Source organism: Delphinus delphis, chromosome 5 (genome assembly GCF_949987515.2).
Source record: "Delphinus delphis chromosome 5, mDelDel1.2, whole genome shotgun sequence".
NCBI lineage: Eukaryota > Metazoa > Chordata > Mammalia > Artiodactyla > Delphinidae > Delphinus > Delphinus delphis.
Window position 1 is genome coordinate 64,466,415 of NC_082687.1, and position 17,051 is coordinate 64,483,465.

At 40.5% G+C, this 17,051-nt stretch overlaps 1 long non-coding RNA gene across 1 annotated transcript in view; it reads left to right on the top strand.

Annotated features, from left to right (window-relative positions):
• The first annotated feature begins 6,105 nt into the window (after positions 1-6,105).
• Positions 6,106-17,051, top strand: part of LOC132425447 (uncharacterized) — an 87,684-nt gene continuing 76,738 nt past the window's right edge. Inside the window, exon 1 of the long non-coding RNA XR_009519439.1 lies at positions 6,106-6,147. This is a non-coding gene — a long non-coding RNA (uncharacterized lncRNA). The remainder of the gene's footprint in view (positions 6,148-17,051) is intronic.

Genomic DNA, 17,051 nt, shown 5'->3' on the forward strand with positions numbered 1-17,051 from the left:
TTCCTCCAGTTCCACTTGGCCTGAGGTCCTGGCTCCAGCTCGCTCTTTCTCTCCTTCTGCTCCCTAGATTTCTTGTTTTGGTTTGCAGCTCCTATGTGAGTCCTGCCCACCTCCCAACTCTCACTTTCAACTTCTCATTCCTAGCCAGACCCAGGCTCCTGAGAGCACTCAGCGCAGTCAGACCCCTCACTGCGGTATCTGCCCAGTGGCAGCAGCGACGGCAGCCAAAATACAGCAGCGGCATCAGCCCCGCTGTCACTCTCCAGCATCCAGGCTCAAGGAGGCTGCTCTCTGGAGCTCTCCTGTGGTTTGGGGATGGGCAACATATTTATGAACACCAGCAGATACACTTGTGGAGTCCCCTGGCCTCCCTAGTCTAGTAACCTTTTCCGCTTTCACATCACTCTGCAGAAGAAGACCACTACTTCAGCTTGATTCCGTTACATAAATCAGCTGTCTGGCTCTATCGATTGGGATCATCTTCCATTAAGAACTTTGCTGTCATCGGCAAGAGAAAAAGCACCCGTGCTTTCTCCTGACACTTCCAACAAGTCTCTTTCCCTCCTTTCTTTCCCCTCCTGCAATTCATTCAGACCTTTGTTTTCAAGAGAGTCAGCATCCATTCCTGCGTCCAAATTATTTTTTAAATGGGCTTACTTTAATGTTCTTCATTTCTTTACTCACAAAGAGAAATTTACTAGGTACCTACTGGAGCAAAGCATGGTATCTGTTTCTTGGGAGGGTGGATTTCCTATCCTCAAGAAGCTTATAATCTAATAGAGATGAGTACACCAAATAATTATCATAAATGTTTAAAAGTGATAAATGGCACAAGAGAAAGGAAATATAGAAAAGTTATTTGTACCTGGAGAGTGTCAGAGACAGTGCTATGGGGGGGAAGATCTGGAACTTGAAGGGTGAGAGGGAAGTATCCAAGTGGAGGAGGGGGAGATGCATATTCTGTGGAAGGAATGTTGGAACGAAAGCTCTGATCAGTGAGCCACAGGGGGTGCTTGGGAGGACAGGAAGCAGTCCGGTTTGCTTAAATTATATAATTTGTGGAAGTAAAATATAAGGGTGGAAAGGTAAATTGAGTGGGACTGGCTCATGAAGGGCCTTGAATGCCAGAATAATCCTTTGGACTTTATTCTATGGAAGTAGAGAACCAATGAAGATTTGGGGGCATTCATTCATTTGACAAATATTTTTCAAGGGCTGATTTTTGTGCCAGGCTCTGCTCTAGGACTGGGAATGTGGCAATGAAGAAAATAGGTCCATTCCTTGCTCTTCTGGAGCTTAGTGGGGTAGATGGAAAATAAATAAAGCAGGAGTCCATCCAAGGTATACTCAGCTGCAAGTAACAGAATACATGACATCAAGTTGTAAATAGGAAAGACGTTAAACGATCTCTCATAATAAGAGGTCTGCAAGTAGGCAGTCCAAAATTTAGCTCAGGACTCATAGGTGAGGGTCCCAAGTGCTTGCCATTTTCTGATCTTCCGTCCTCAGAGGCTGGCTTTTTATCCTCAGGCCACTGTTGTTCAGCTCCAAAGACAGGAAGAAAGAGGAGTGGTTGTTGCTGTCCTTGATTTCTCTTTTTGTCAGAAGCAAACTCTTTCTCAGAAACCAGCCAACAGGCTTTCTTTTACATCTTGGTGGCCATGACTGGGTCACATGCCCATTCCTAGGAAAGCCAGAATTTGTCATTTTTGGTTTCTATCTCGGGAAGACAGATTTTCTAACGAGGAAGAAGGGCTGGGAATGACTGCAAGCAGGCAGCCGAAAATGTCGTCCGTGGCTCCCCTAAGAAACGTTAATGGCATGTGTGACTAGGCTGAATCGTGGGGTCCTGGGTGAGACATTTGCCTTTCTGAGCCTGTTTCCTTATCTGAAGAATGATCTCTAGGCTCTTTTCCTACTTTAATATCTCCTATTCTGTTTGTGATTCTGGGAATCTATTAAAATAATTTGGGTAAGAGGACCAGAGAACTGGTACTCTGCTTTTGGGTATGGAAAATGGAGAAGAAGGAATGAATATAAGATATATTTGGATGATAAAATCAATAAGCTGTGGCACCTAATTGGATGTGAAAGGAGGAAGGTGGAGTCACTATGACACAACTACTTTCCACTTTCATCCAGAGAATGAGTAAATGGGTTCACATCACAGGAGGTAGGTTTTCAGAGAATTATTTTCAGCTTTCACTTAAAAAATTATTTTCCTATGGAGGAAAAAAAGACTGGAACAACTCATCAGCAATACTGTCATAAATATTTGATTAGATATTTATTTATGTGATTCTTTGTTTTATGTTTTTCTCCCCTCCTAGACTGTAAGTTTCATGAGGGCAGGAACCCATGTTTTTCCCACTTGCTATACAACGAGGGTATGTGATACACAGTACCTAGCACATCATAGGCATTCTTGCATTCATTTATTCATTCAATTTATTTGTAACAATTTACTAAAAGAACAAATAAGAATCAAATAGTCTTCTAATGACTTAAATTTTTTTTTGCAAAGTTGATTTTGCAGTGAAATATCTTCACAGCTGGAGCAGACAGCTGTTAGTGCTGGGAGGGGGGAAATTTCCCTTTACCCCTCTTGAATTCTTTTGGCTGGTCTAATAATTAAATTGACGCAAGACAGATTAACAGGAGAAAAAAAAACTATTTAATTCGTACACACGGAGGTCTCATAGAAATGGGACTCCTGAAGTGGCCAAAGCAGGCTGTATACATATCATTTTTAGATAAAGAAACAATTATTTGTGAAGATTTAACAAAACAAAGAGGATTGTGCTTGGGGTAGCAGACTAATGGAGAAGTAATAGGGTTTTTCTATACAGCTTTCTTAACCTTGAATTCCCTAACAGTGATAAGGATGCTTTCTATCCTCCTGGTATAGGGAAAATAACTTCACATGGGAAATTTATTTCCTGCTTTCAGCGGGAAAGAAAGGGGTCAGAGTTGGTTTTTTAACATCATTTTTTTCCACTGGCTGTTTCTCAAGTAACTTTAATTCAAAATAATCAATATGTCATTGAGGCACATTTTGGGGCAGCCTGTCTTGGCCTCCAACATTAGTGTTACCGATCACTTATCCTGTATCAATATGCATTTGCTCCTGTTGCCATGAACACATGGACTTTAGCTGTGAGACTCAAATACACTTATGAAGGAAATAAATGCTAAAACTTTCTCTGGACGTTCTTAAGAAAAGAGTGGCTGTGCCGAGATAAACCCATGCACCTATGGTCAACTAATCTATGACAAAGGAGGCAAGGATATACAATGGAGAAAAGACAGTCTCTTCAATAAGTGGTGCTGGGAAAACTGGACAGCTACATGTAAAAGAATGAAATTAGAACACTCCCTAACACCATACACAAAAATAAACTCAAAATGGATTAAAGACCTAAACGTAAGACCGGACACTACAGAACTCTTAGAGGAAACATAGGAAGAACACTCTTTGACATAAATCACAGCAAGATCTTTTTTGACCCACCTCCTAGAGTAATGGAAATAAAAACAAAATTAAACAAATGGGACCTAATGAAACTTCAAAGCTTTTGCACAGCAAAGGAAACTACAAACAAGACGAAAAGACAACCCTCAGAATGGGAGAAAATATTTGCAAACGAATCAACAGACAAAGGATTAATCTCCAAAATATATAAACAGCTCATGCAGCTCAATATTAAAAAAACAAACAACCCAATCCAAAAATGGGCAGAAGACCTAAATAGACGTTTTTCCAAAGAAGACATACAGATTGCCAAGAAGCACATGAAAAGCTGCTCAAGATCACTAATTATTAGAGAAATGCAAATCAAAACTACAATGAGGTATCACCTCACACCGGTCAGAATGGGCTTCATCAGAAAATCTATAAACAACAAATGCTGGAGAGGGTGTGGAGAAAAGGGAACCCTCTTGCACTGCTGGTGAGAAGGTAAATTGATACAGCCACTATGGAGAACAGTATGGAGGTTCCTTAAAAAACTAAAAATAGAATTATCATATGACCCAGCAACCCCACTCCTGGGCATATACCCAGAGAAAACCATAATTCAAAAACACATGTGCACCCCAATGTTCATTGCAGCACTATTTACAATAGTCAGGTCATGGAAGCAACCTAAATGCCCATCGACAGACGAATGGATAAAGAAGATGTGGTACATATATACAGTGGGAAATTAGCCATAGAAAGGAACAAAAATGGGTCATTTGTAGAGACGTGGATGGACCTAGAGACTGTCATACAGAGTGAAGTAAGTCAGAAAGAGAAAAACAAATATCGTATATTAACGTATATATGTGGAATCTAGAAAAATGGTACAGATGAACCGGTTTGCAAGGCAGAAATAGAGACACAGATCTAGAGAACAAACATACGGACGCCAAGCAGGGAAAGCGGGGTGGGTGGTGGTGGTGTAATGAATTGGGAGATTGGGATTGACATATATACACTAATATACATAAAATAGATAACTAATAAAAAATAAAAAGAGAGTGGCTGTGTATTCCAGTGTGGTCTCAAGTAACATTGAAATTAGAGGCTCAGGAACCGACATAGTGAGCTTTCAGTTCCAAGATGAAATGTTTGCTATCAACTAAGTGTGTTTGGAAATGATTTGCCAGCTGGTTTGAATATTCTTAAAGTATCAATTTGGTTGACAGGGGAAAATCATGTTAAAATGATAATAAATGTCTTTTTTAAGGTTTTAAATAATTCTATAAGAACGATCTATCAAAGCATTATCTACATTATAAAGAATCAAAAGAGTCAACCTTAAAAGAAATGCAAATAACAATTCATTAAAAGTGGAAATAAGGAAGATCTTTAGAGACCCTAATTTCTTTGTCATTTAAGAGGAGTACAGTACTAACCCTTTGGAAACATCAACAGAAGAGATAATAGAAAAAAAAACAAATAGACCCTCCCAAAAGTGTTCATTAAGATACTTAATAGAGATATGAAAACGTTCTTTTCTCATAGCCAAAGATTATTCTAGTCCCTAAATTTATTTTCTGAAATGCTATAGAATTGTCAATGAGATGAGGGGAAAACCATAACAAAATGGCATATTTCTGGAAACACTTATTTTTAAAACTCCAACATTCCCTAAATATATTTCCAACCGGGAAAGAATTTTTAAAAATCCATTGATTCACTAATGAGGCCCTGATAGTCCACAATCCTGGGTAAAGTAATGAAGCTCATGTGTATGTAGATATAGCCCAGCTGGTGTACAGGGAGGCCAATTACTCAGAAGAATTTCCTTGCATATAAGACTCATAGATTAATGAACTGTTGTGTTAACTGAGGAACGGAAGCCTGGATTCTAAAAGACCCATAACTACAAGAGTGGACTATAATTTCTAAGTCTATAAACAGTCCAGATCTATTTTACTCTTACTATTCTTTTTCAGAGACCAAGGAACTCTTTTTCTTTTAATTTTCAGTTTTGGAATCTTGCTTTAATCACTTTCCAACACAGTCTTTAAAAATTTTTAATTCTTTTGCAACCACAGAATGATTTATTTGCTGAAGAAATCGGGGAGCAAGTGTCCTACCTGTCCATAAGTAACAGGATCACAGTGTTCAAATGGTAATATGATTCTCCCTTTTGCACATTCACAAATTAAAGGAGGGTAGGTCTCCACAGAGCTCAAGGCTAAGGCAGCTCATTGGTCTTCAGGAATTACACATTTGGACTAATTGGGAGTATGTTGACCAAAGTTCTGTTCTTCTCAGCGTGCCTGAGGAAGTAGTGGTAAACACTATAAATACAGGCTGGGCCCCAACTCTTTGTCTTCTTTCAGACTCACATCCCACATCCCTTTTGCTTCAGCAAAATGCTTTGGTTGTGTCCACCCTCATGTGAGTAAGTCTTAGAGTGGCCTCCAGGAGAGGAGGGAAAATACTATTTGTCAGCAGGAATCATTGCCAGACTCTGTGTGTTGGCCTTTGCAATACATGTTGTTTAATCTTCCAACAAAGCTAAGAGATAGATATGATTGTCCCCATTTTTCCTCTTAGGAAACAGAGTATTCTGTGGAAACATGGTAGCCCTCCTCAAAGCTTGACGAGGAAGATGATGCACCTGTGTCCCACATTTATAGCTTCTACCTTTGGTAAGAATATCTTCAGTAGTAAAATGTTTTGTAAATCTTCATTCATAGATCGTGAACTTGATACCTTTTTATGTGTGATTCTATACCAGATTGAAAAACACCAGTTCTATGTTGTATTTGTTAAACTTTTATTGCAGGAATCAGGATCGTGTTGGTATCAAAACATTTAACCTTCTTTATACACAAAAAATTCTAATACTGTACCATATCATATTTTACTTAATCCAGCAAATATTTGTTCTTTAATCAAGGTATTCCTTGGTAATTCTAGTTTAGGGACATTGTGTGTATGTGTGTGTGTGTGTGTGTGAGTGTGTGCAATGGGCTGAATATTTATGCCCCCTCAAATTCATATGTTGAAACCCTAACCCCTAGTGTGATGGTATTAGGAGGTGAGGCCTTTGGGAGGTGATTAGGTCATGAGAGTGGAGCCCTCATGAATGGGATTAGTGTCCTTATAAAAGAGACCCCAGAGAGCTCCCTTGCCCCTTCCATGAGGAGGACACAGGGAAAAGAAGCAGAAAGCAGGCCCTCACCAGAAACTGAATCTGTTGGCACCTTGAACTTAAACTTCCCAGCCTCCAGAACAATGAGAAATAAATTCTGTTGTTTAAGCCACTCAGTCTATAGTATTGTTACGGCCGCCCGAACAGACTAAGCATGAGTGTGTGTGTGTGTGTGTGTGTGTGTGTGTGTGTGTGTGTGTGTGAGTGAGTGTGTACACACTTTGATGATTTAGGATAGATTCCAAATAGATGTACTTTGTAAGGTGTTTTCTCTTGTTTCTATTTGTTTTCTTCCAGGTATGGATACTCCATATAGTCCCATAACTCTGACTGTTGTAAGAGTTATTAGAGAGCACAGCCCTATCCCTGAGAGGAGAAGGAATGCAGTTCCTTCTTTTCATGCCCATTCTTCCCCGACATCTTAACATTCACCGACGAGGCCTTACTGAGAGACTCAGTATCTGAGACTTCAGCTTATCACTAATGTTGCAGGATGTGTCACTGTTGGAAGGCTTCAGTGGTTCACAGTCAGTGCCAGAGTCCTCATTAGGAAAGGGTTTCTCTGACTCAGCCAGAGAAGGAGTACATTTCTTGCTCGGAATACTCAGAGGCAGTTTCCTTTTAAAAACAAAAAAAGAAGTTCTAAAAGTACTCTGTGAAAAAATGTTCTTTTGACAAGATATATACACAAATCCATTTTCAGGGAAGAGTTTTTCTTTTCATACAATTTTATAAACATTTAAAGAGAGACGATAAAAGAAAGGTTTGTATTTTCTTCCATATGCTGTAGAATAACACGAAGAACCAGTTTTTGTTTGCTTTTACTTGGTTCCATGGGATACATGATTTAAGTTCATAAAGAGACAGAAAGTAGTGAAAAGAATAAAATTATTTTTATAGAATGGCCTCTTTTGGGGCTTCCCTGGTGGTGCAGTGGTTGAGAGTCCGCCTGCCGATGCAGGGGACGTGGGTTTGTGCCCCGGTCTGGGAAGATCCCACATGCCGCGGAGCGGCTGGGCCCGTGAGCCATGGCCGCTGAGCCTGCGCATCCAGAGCCTGTGCTCCGCAACAGGAGAGGCCACAGCAGTGAGAAGCCCGCGTACCACAAAAAAAAAAAAAAAAGAATGGCCTCTTTTGTGGGTGCTAAAATATACATAGCAGTTAGATACTTCTAAACAAAAAAAAAATTTCTTATTTTGAAGATAAAAGCATTTCAAATTAGTTAATGGAGAGAAAGTCGCATTACTTGATATCCAGCTAATAATGGCAAATTCATAATAAGTGCTAATGGTCATATAGTACTTACTTACTATGTGACAAGAGCTATTCTAAGAGCTTTACAGATGTTAGCTTTTTAATCTTCCCACCAATCCTAGGAGGTAGGTATTATTGTTATTCAAATTTTGTATGTGAGAAAACTTTCATAAAAGTTACCACTTCCCTGCCCCATGTCACATTGTAGTGAGACTGGATTTGAGTTCCTGCATCCTGCTCTACAATCTGTGCTCTCAACCATGCGGTCTTCCTGCCTTGTTCTCATTTGACCATGAGTAGTATTTTAAAACTTTGCTACAAAGGTGTAGATACATCTCTTAGGACATTTAATCTGTAAATAAAGGTACCATTTTCTTGTCTTAGCCTTTTATCCAACTGCCTTTTCATTTTTAGACCTTTTAATTCAGCCTGTGTCCACAAAGATATCAGCGGTCCAGGACTAGTGAGGATGAGCTCCTCTTATAGTAGGTGCTTAATAAACATCTCTTGAATGAATTAAAATGCAGTTATCATTCTTAAAGAAAGGCTTTAAGTTTTCCTTTCCTATATGAACAAATCCAAATAAAACCAGATGTTTTAAGGTCAATATACAACATACAAAGGACAGCTATTGTTTTTATTTGCCTAGCACTCTCCTTTCTTCTGGTTGAAGAATCCATCTGTTCTATGGAGAAGCCACTCCATGCATAGTGGTGGGGCTGCTCCTCCTACCACTTGGTTGGTCACAGCACAGGTATGAGCACATGACCCTGGCCTGCTGGTCACAGGGGAATCTATGACCTGAACCTGGTTGGTTCAGGACTGTGTGGTGATCCAAGTAGGATGGTGCCTAACCTATTGTCTCTCCAAATCCACCCTTCTTTGCCTTGCTTTTTGATCTTAAAGCTGGGCCCTTTACCTGCTAATGGAATACTAAACTTCATCAATAGAAGACAATAGAATGACCCTGCATGGCAATAGCAGGAGGAAGATACTTCCCTTCCTGCTTCTGGTCCTCCATCATCACTACTATTTAGGATGGGAGCCTAGCAAGTGCACAGGAGAATTCTAGCTGTGCCCTCAGGCCATGCTCTTATCAACAGCAGCCACCTATCCCCTCTGGCAACAGTTGACTCTTGTACGGATCAGCTGCAGCCTGTCCACACCCTCTCTCAAGGGCAAGCTGCTTCTATAGCTTGGCCCTGGCTGGTGCCCTGTGGCAAGTTTCTTGGCCAGCAGCAAGCTTCTGGCCCTTGTGTTAGTTCTGCCCTCTTCAAAGAGGCCTGAATCTCATCCTGGGTGGAGAGGGGTCTCCTTTGGTCCTTAGTCTTTTATTGTTCAGTCATCCTTAATCTAAAGTAAATAACTGCTGTTTTGTATCTGTTCCCTGATCCAATATCCAATGTGGTTTTTATCTCCAGACTGGATACTGACTGATGTAAACGTCCATCAGTTTCCTCTCTGAAATTTTACATAGGGAATCTGGGGGAAAAGAGATGGCTTCTCTCCTTACAGAATCGAGAGCTGTAAGTATAAAGTAAGCTGGAGCTGCTTGAGGCCATTGTCCCCAAACACAGAGAAGCTATTTGGAGTTTAAAAAAAAAAAAGAAGATGAGGTCATGAATAGAGATAAATAGATGTGAGAGACAAATGAAGATGGAGAGAATTCTGATGACATCATTTGACCTCTTATACCCAGCCATGCCTGTAAATTTTTTTTAAAATTCTATTTAAAAAACCATTTTATTGGAGTATAGTTGATTTACAATGTTGTGTTAGTTTCTGCTGTACAGCAAAGTGAATCAGTTATACATATACATATATCCGCTCTTTTTTAGATCTTTTTTCCATATAGGTCGTTACAGAGTATTGAATAGAGTTCCCTGTGCTATACAGTAGGTCCTTATTAATTATCTATTTTATATATACTAGTGTGTATATGTCAATCCCAATCTCCCAATTATCCCTCTCCTCGCCTTTCCCCCTCCATTTTTTTTCTTAAGCAAGTTTGAGTTAGATTTCTGTCTCTTGAAATTGAAAGAACACTAATTATGATACAAAGTAGTTTTGCCATAAAAGAAGTAACCAGTCTTATTCATTTTTCATTTTTTGTTTTAATAGTATCTTTAATTTTTAAAAGGATCACTTATCTAATTTTTGTTCACAATCTCCCAAAGGCAGACTCAGAAGGCTCTCTGCTGTCAGCCCTCCTTCACTGAAGGGGGATTGGGGCCATGTGTTGCAGTGTCCACCTCAGGGATGCCTACCTTAGTCTGAGGGCCTCCCTGAGAGAGTGACCACCACTGAAATGACACACAATCGTATATGAGAGTTGTCCAACTCTAGCAAAGTTTAAGAGTCAAAGAGAGGATGTATTAACCTGTCACTCAACATACCTTTACTGAGTCTCTCCAATATTATGTACAAAGGATCGTGGTGGGTGTCAGGGACACAAAACTAAATAAACTCCCTCGCATACTTTTAAGGAGATTGTATCAATATTAACCGTGTGTTTTATTTTCTGTACTCTGTTGGTTTAACATCTGCGGGCTTGCTGACCCTGGAAGGGTCACACCCACATCACCTTCTTTATCAGGTTCTCATACTCTGGGCCACTTGTCATAATCACCGCAGAGCCATGTAGCAGACATACAGGGACAGCCCCTAGCCCCAGAGCCTGCTGAACTTAATCAAGCTAGCCAATCCTAAGCCTGCTTACCCTACCTTGCTTTTTCCTTCCCTTTCCTTCTGGTGGAAACCACAATAAAGACATTTGCCCATGATTTCCCCCTCCCCCTCTGCCTCCTGACAGACCCCGGTGCTCCCCTTGTGGTCCCCTGTGGTGTGGCATGGCATGCCCCCTCCTCTTGGGATCTGTGAATTTAACAAACCATCTCTTCAGTGACAATTGTCTCCTGAACTTTTGATCTTATTGAACCTCCAATATCCTATTTCTATACTATATTTAAAAACAGAGACCATATTAGGGAAATTAAAAAATTTTTTCCTACTCCCAACTAATCTAAAGCTCATTGAAAACAGAGGCCGTGCCCACCTGTTCACCGTTGTATCCTTACCAGTAACTCAGTTACTATTATAATTATCACCACTGAATTTCCAAGCGTTGTTCATCTTGTATCACTTATATTCATTTCTTCTGTCTGATTTCTACTGATTCCACTCCACTCCAGGCTTTTATTGGCAGCTAAGTAGGCTCGCTCTTCTGGTCATTCCCTGCATCTTTCCCTCTTTCACCTGTTCACTGTCAGTTCAAATAGCACTAGACCCACAAAGCCTCTTCTGACTCTCTCAACTACGTGTATGCCTTGTGTTTCATTAACTGCCACGCTGATTTCTTTCAAATTTAATTGCACATTCTACCACTTGTTCTAGTTATCTGTGGCCTTGTTTTAACTCTATCAGATTGTGAGCCCCTTGAATGAGAGAGCCATATTTTTAGACATCTCTGTATTCTTAACTCCTGGCACAGTGCCTGGAAGGAGGTGCTCCATTACTGTTGAATGCATAGAAAAATACTGGAGTATAAATTCCTTGAAGTCAGGGACCATGTTTTACTTCTCTTTGTATATCTTGGAATACCTACCTATAGATGATCTATAAACACTTAGTGAATTGAGTAAGCCTGTAAGGTACATGGAATAAGTAGTATTAATAATCTCATTTGACAGATAAGGAAACTGAGGCTCAGAGAAGTTAATGCTTTTCCCAAGGTCACCAAGTTAGTATTAAGTAGTATAGCTGGATTAGAACCCAGGTACTTTGCCATCTACCAGAGTACTTCTCACTACCCACCATCACAGTAATAGCTGGCATACCTGAGTCATTCTTGCATACTAGAAGATAAGGATGTCCTCTCACAGGGCAAGATCTTGTTCTCTATTATATATGTTGTTGTGGACTGAATGTTTATGTCTCCCCAAAATTCGTATGTTAAATCCTAACTCCCAATGTGATGGTATTACCAGGTGGGGCCTTTGAGAAGTAATTAGGTCAGGAGGGTAGAGCCCTCATAATGGGATTATAAGAAGAGGCTAACAGCTAGTTTACTCTCTTTCCTTCATATGAGGATACAAGGAGAAACCAGCTGTCTGCAACCCAGAAGAGGGTTCTCACCAGAATCCGACCATGCTGGCACTGATCTCAGACTCCCAGCCTACAGAACTATGAGAGATAAATGTTTGTTGATAAGCCATCCAGCTTATGGTACTTTGTTATAATGGCCCAAATTGACAATGACATAAGTTTTTGAAATCTGCTTGATTTTCATAAGATTAGAAATGTATCATGACCTTTATTGACAACAAATACTTGGATATGTCTCCAGTATTGATCTAATAAAATGTGAAGATGTAAAATAGCATTTCTGCATAAGATGAGGAATTGGCAGGTATGAGGAATTTAGCATTATTTTCTCGAGAATGACACATTGTAAATTGATCTGAATCTCTTTGATTTCCCAGAATTTTTACTGGCTGAGTGTATTCCACACACCACCCCTTCTACCTTGGCAATATCTCATGAGCTATTGATAAATTATTAAGCTCTGATGCAAACCCAAGTGCCAGCATTAACCATAAAATTGTGTATTCATCAGGGTCTAGTCAAGAGGCAGAAAACACAATGGTTATTTTGACAGAGAAAAATTAATATGAAGACGATATAAAGAGTCTTTATTAAAAAGGTAAAAGAAGCACTCAGTGTCATGGAGGTAGCAGGAAGCTACCACCACCTTAGGACTAGGGAAACAAAGGAAAGAAGTTGAAATTATTAAGACTTAGAAACTAAGAGGAGAAGCCTCCTGGAGCTGAAAGTCAGGTCTCTGAGGAGGGGTGCTGTTAGGCTGGTGTGTTGAGAAATGTACTTGGGATTGTTTTTAATCAGGTATGGAGGGCTTCCCTCGTGGCACAGTGGTTAAGAATCCGCCTGCCAATGCAGGGGACATGGGTTCAAGCCCTGGTCCAGGAAGATCCCACATGCCACAGAACAACTAAGCCCATGTGCCGCAACTACTGAGCCTGTGCTCTAGAGCCCATGACCCACAACTACTGAGCCCGTGCACCTACAGCCCATGCTCTGCAACAAGAGAAGCCACCACAATGAGAAGCCTGCGCATCGCAATGAAGGGTAGCCCCTGCTCACCGCAACTAGAGAAAACCCGTGCGCAGCAACGAAGACCCAACGCAGCCAAAAATAAATAAATAAATTTATATAAAAAAAATTAGGTGTGGTAAGACATGCAGACAGAAATGGTTTTCATGCAGGAGGAAATTTATACTCATAGATGTCTGGAAACAGGAGGTACAACATTCCACCCAGGGCTGCATAGGGAAGCACCAGGGTGGGTCAGGAGGCAGAAGGAAGAGGAGAAAGCATGGGCACAAGCTTTACCGTGATCTCTTCAGGAAAGGCAAAGCAGGGCACGTTAAACAGTTTAGGATTGGGTAGTTTGAATAATTTCTTCAGGTTCTGGGCTATAGTAGTGGTTCCTAGCTATCTAGTACCTGGCTCTGGAGTGATTTAGGGCAGGGGGAATATTGGCTTGGTGTGTGAGAGTTTGATAAAAGAGGTGGTTGGAGTATGGGCTCTGGATTGGTTGATTTGCATATAAAGGCATGCTCATGACAAGTTGTTTCCATCTCTAGAAACTAGCCAATCCTGGGAGGGGCAGCCCTCCAGGGTCTGCAAGGCCCCCACAATGTCAAAGTATCATAAAATATAGAAAACAAAAACCATGATTAATAGAGCTGGGCTGGTGTTTCTAAGTTCCGAGGGCTGCCACCTGCTTTCCTAGGCTTCTCTTCCCATAAATTAAACCTCCTCCCTCCTTCAGGATCCGAGAGGGTAGCTAGCATATACCTTTCAACGGGAAGAGAGTTTCTGCCCTAATCATTGAACTTAATGGCAATTCAAAGAGTCTATACTAGAAGTGACTACCTAAGTATTCTAGATATCCTAGAAGAATAAACACACCCATCTCCCCACCTTACTTGAAGACTTTCTCTTTTAGATTCTATGTTCATTACCAAACATCAAATATCTGCAGAGAGCAGTGATGTTAAACTGCTTTTTAAACAGGAGACAAAAGTGGGGGCCTGTGATGAACATTATGTTACCTTCTATCTCTTCTGTGCTTCCTCCTGTATGTCCCATCTCCCCATTATCAGGACTCAGGAGATTTCAGGGAAAAAAAAATTTTTTTTCTAAGATAATTGCCAGCTGAGTTTGTGAAAGGATATTTTTAATCTGTAAGAATTTTATTTCTCCAAAATGGAAACTTTTATGGTTTGAGTTGACTGAAAAACAGAGCCCAAGACAAAGCCTTCATGTGAATGTTTTATTGGGGGGTGCAATCCCAGGACAGCAAGAGTGAGGAAAAAGGGAGTGTGAGGCAGAGAAGGGTGGACCACTCCTGCACTGGCCACAGCTTCAAAAGAAAACACAGCTGGACATTTGCTCACACACGATGTCTCCAGATAGGCCATATGGAACCACTGCATGTTGAAGCAGTTCATTGCGGGAAAGAAACGAAATGAATTTACCTGTTGGTTCCCTCCTTATGACTCTCATCAGTCAAAATTTGCCCCATTTTTGTTGTGTTACTTGACCCCTTTGGACATCTGATGGGAAATTCATATCCCAGGCTTCGCAGCCCAGAGCCCCTGTGGGTCTGTAAGAGCTGCCATGGCTTCTGCTACGGTGGGCCATGCCAGCCTCCAGTCTTCCCCCCGTAGAAGAAGGAGACTTCAGCAGTGTTCGGTGGAGCGGCAATGGTGGCAGTAGGCAGAGCTCTCAAGTTGCAAGTGGCAAAGAGCCCATGTGAGGATGCACATAAATTGCATCTGATATAGATAGTAATGGGTAAGGAATAAATCAGAGGTTGGAAATATCTGTAAATACAAATGAAATTAATTGGAGATGAAAAGTCCCAGAATGATATGTCTGGACTATGCGTTTACAGAACATCGGAACCAGAGGTCTCTATCAACGCATGGAACCAGCGCGTGTGTGGGGGTGGGGAAGCCCTGCCTCAGGAGGGCAGGAGACCTCGTCCCAGTTCCCTGTCTTCCCTTAGCTATGGCAGGATCTTAAATTAGTTTCTTCTCTCTGAGCCTCTGCTGCCTTATTTAAGAAATGAAAGAGAATCAAAGCTGACGTTTTTCTGTTCTAAGATACATGTTTCAGAGAAACAATTTTACAGGAGTAATCTACATGTACAGTCTTTTCAAATTTCATTATAAGAAAATGAGGAATTATAATCAAGAGCATCACAAGACAGAAACCCATTTTTTAAAATATCTCTACTGGAGTGTAATCGCTTTACAATGGTGTGTTAGTTTCTGCTTTATAACAAAGTGAATCAGCTATACATATACATATATCCCCATACCTCCTCCCTCTTGAGCCTCCCTCCCACCCTCCCTACCCCAACCCTCTAGGTGGTCACAGAGCACCTAGCTGATCTCCCTGTGCTATGCGGCTGCTTCCCACTAGCTATTTTACATTTGGTAGTATATCTAAGTCCATGCCTCTCTCACTTCGTCCCAGCTTACCCTTCCCCCTCCCCGTGTCCTCAAGTCCACTCGCTAGTAGGTCTGCATCTTTATTCCCGTCTTGCCCCTAGGTTCTTCATGACCAATTTTTTTTCTTTTTTTTAGTTTCCATATATATGTGTTAGCATACAGTATTTTTCTCTTTCTGACTTACTTCACTCGGTATGACAGGGTCTATCCACCTCACTACAAATAACTCAATTTTGTTTCTTTTTACAGCTGAGTAATATTCCACTGTATATATATGCCACATCTTCTTTATCCATTCATCGGTCAATGGACACTTAGGTTGCTTCCATGTCCTGGCTATTGTAAATAGAGCTGCAATGGACATTGTGGTACATGATTGTTTTTGAATTATGGTTTTCTCAGGGTATATGCCCAGTAGTGGGATTGCTGGGTTGTATGGTAGTTCTCTTTTTAGTTTTTTAAGGAACCTCCATACTGTTCTCCATACTGGCTGTATCAATTTACATTCCCACCAACAGTGCAAGAGGGTTCCCTTTTCTCCACACTCTCTCCAGCATGTATTGTTTGTAGATTTTTTTGATGATGGCCATTCTGACTGCTGTGAGATGATATCTCATTGTAGTTTTGATTTGCATTTCTCTAATGATTAATGATGTTGACCATTCTTTCATGTGTTTGTTGGCTATCTGTATATCTTCTCTGGAGAAATGTCTATTTAGGTCTTCTGCCCATTTTTGGATTGGGTTGTTTGTTTTTTTGATATTGAGCTGCATGAGCTGCTTGTAAATTTTGCAGATTAATCCTATGTCAGTTGATTCATTTGCAAATATTTTCTCCCATTCTGATGGTTGTCTTTTTGTCTTGTTTAAGGTTTCCTCTGTTGAGCAAAAGATTTTCAGTTTCATTAGGTCCCATTTATTTTTGTTTTTATTTCCATTTCTCTAGGAGGTGGATCAAAAAGGATCTTGCTGTGATTTATGTCATAGAGTATTCTGCCTATGTTTTCCTCTAAGACTTTGACACTGTCTGGCCTTACATTTAGGTCTTTAATCCATTTTGAGTTTATTTTTGTGTATGGTGTTAGGGAGTGTTCTAATTTCATTTTTTACATGCAGTTGTCCAGTTTTCCCAGCACCATTTACTGAAGAGACTGTCTTCTCCACTGTATATTCTTGCCTCCTTTATCATAGATAAGGTAACCATATGTGTGTGGGTTTACCTCTGGGCTTTCTATCCTGTTCCATTGATCTATATTTCTGTTTTTGTGCCAATACCATACTGTCTTGATTACTGTAGCTTTGTAGTATAGTCTGAAGTCAGGGAGCCTGATTCTTCCAGCTCCATTTTTCTTTCTCAAGATTGCTTTGGCTATTCGGGGTCTTTTGTGTTTCCATACAAATTGTGAAATTTTTTGTTCTAGTTCTGTGAAAAATGCCAGTGGTAGTTTGATAGGGATTGCATTGAATCTGTAGATTGCTTTGGGTAGTAGAGTCATTTTCACAATGTTGATTATTCCAATCCAAGAACATGGTATATCTCTCCATCTATTTGTATCATCTTTAATTTCTTTCATCAGTGTCTTATATTTTTCTGCAGACAGGTC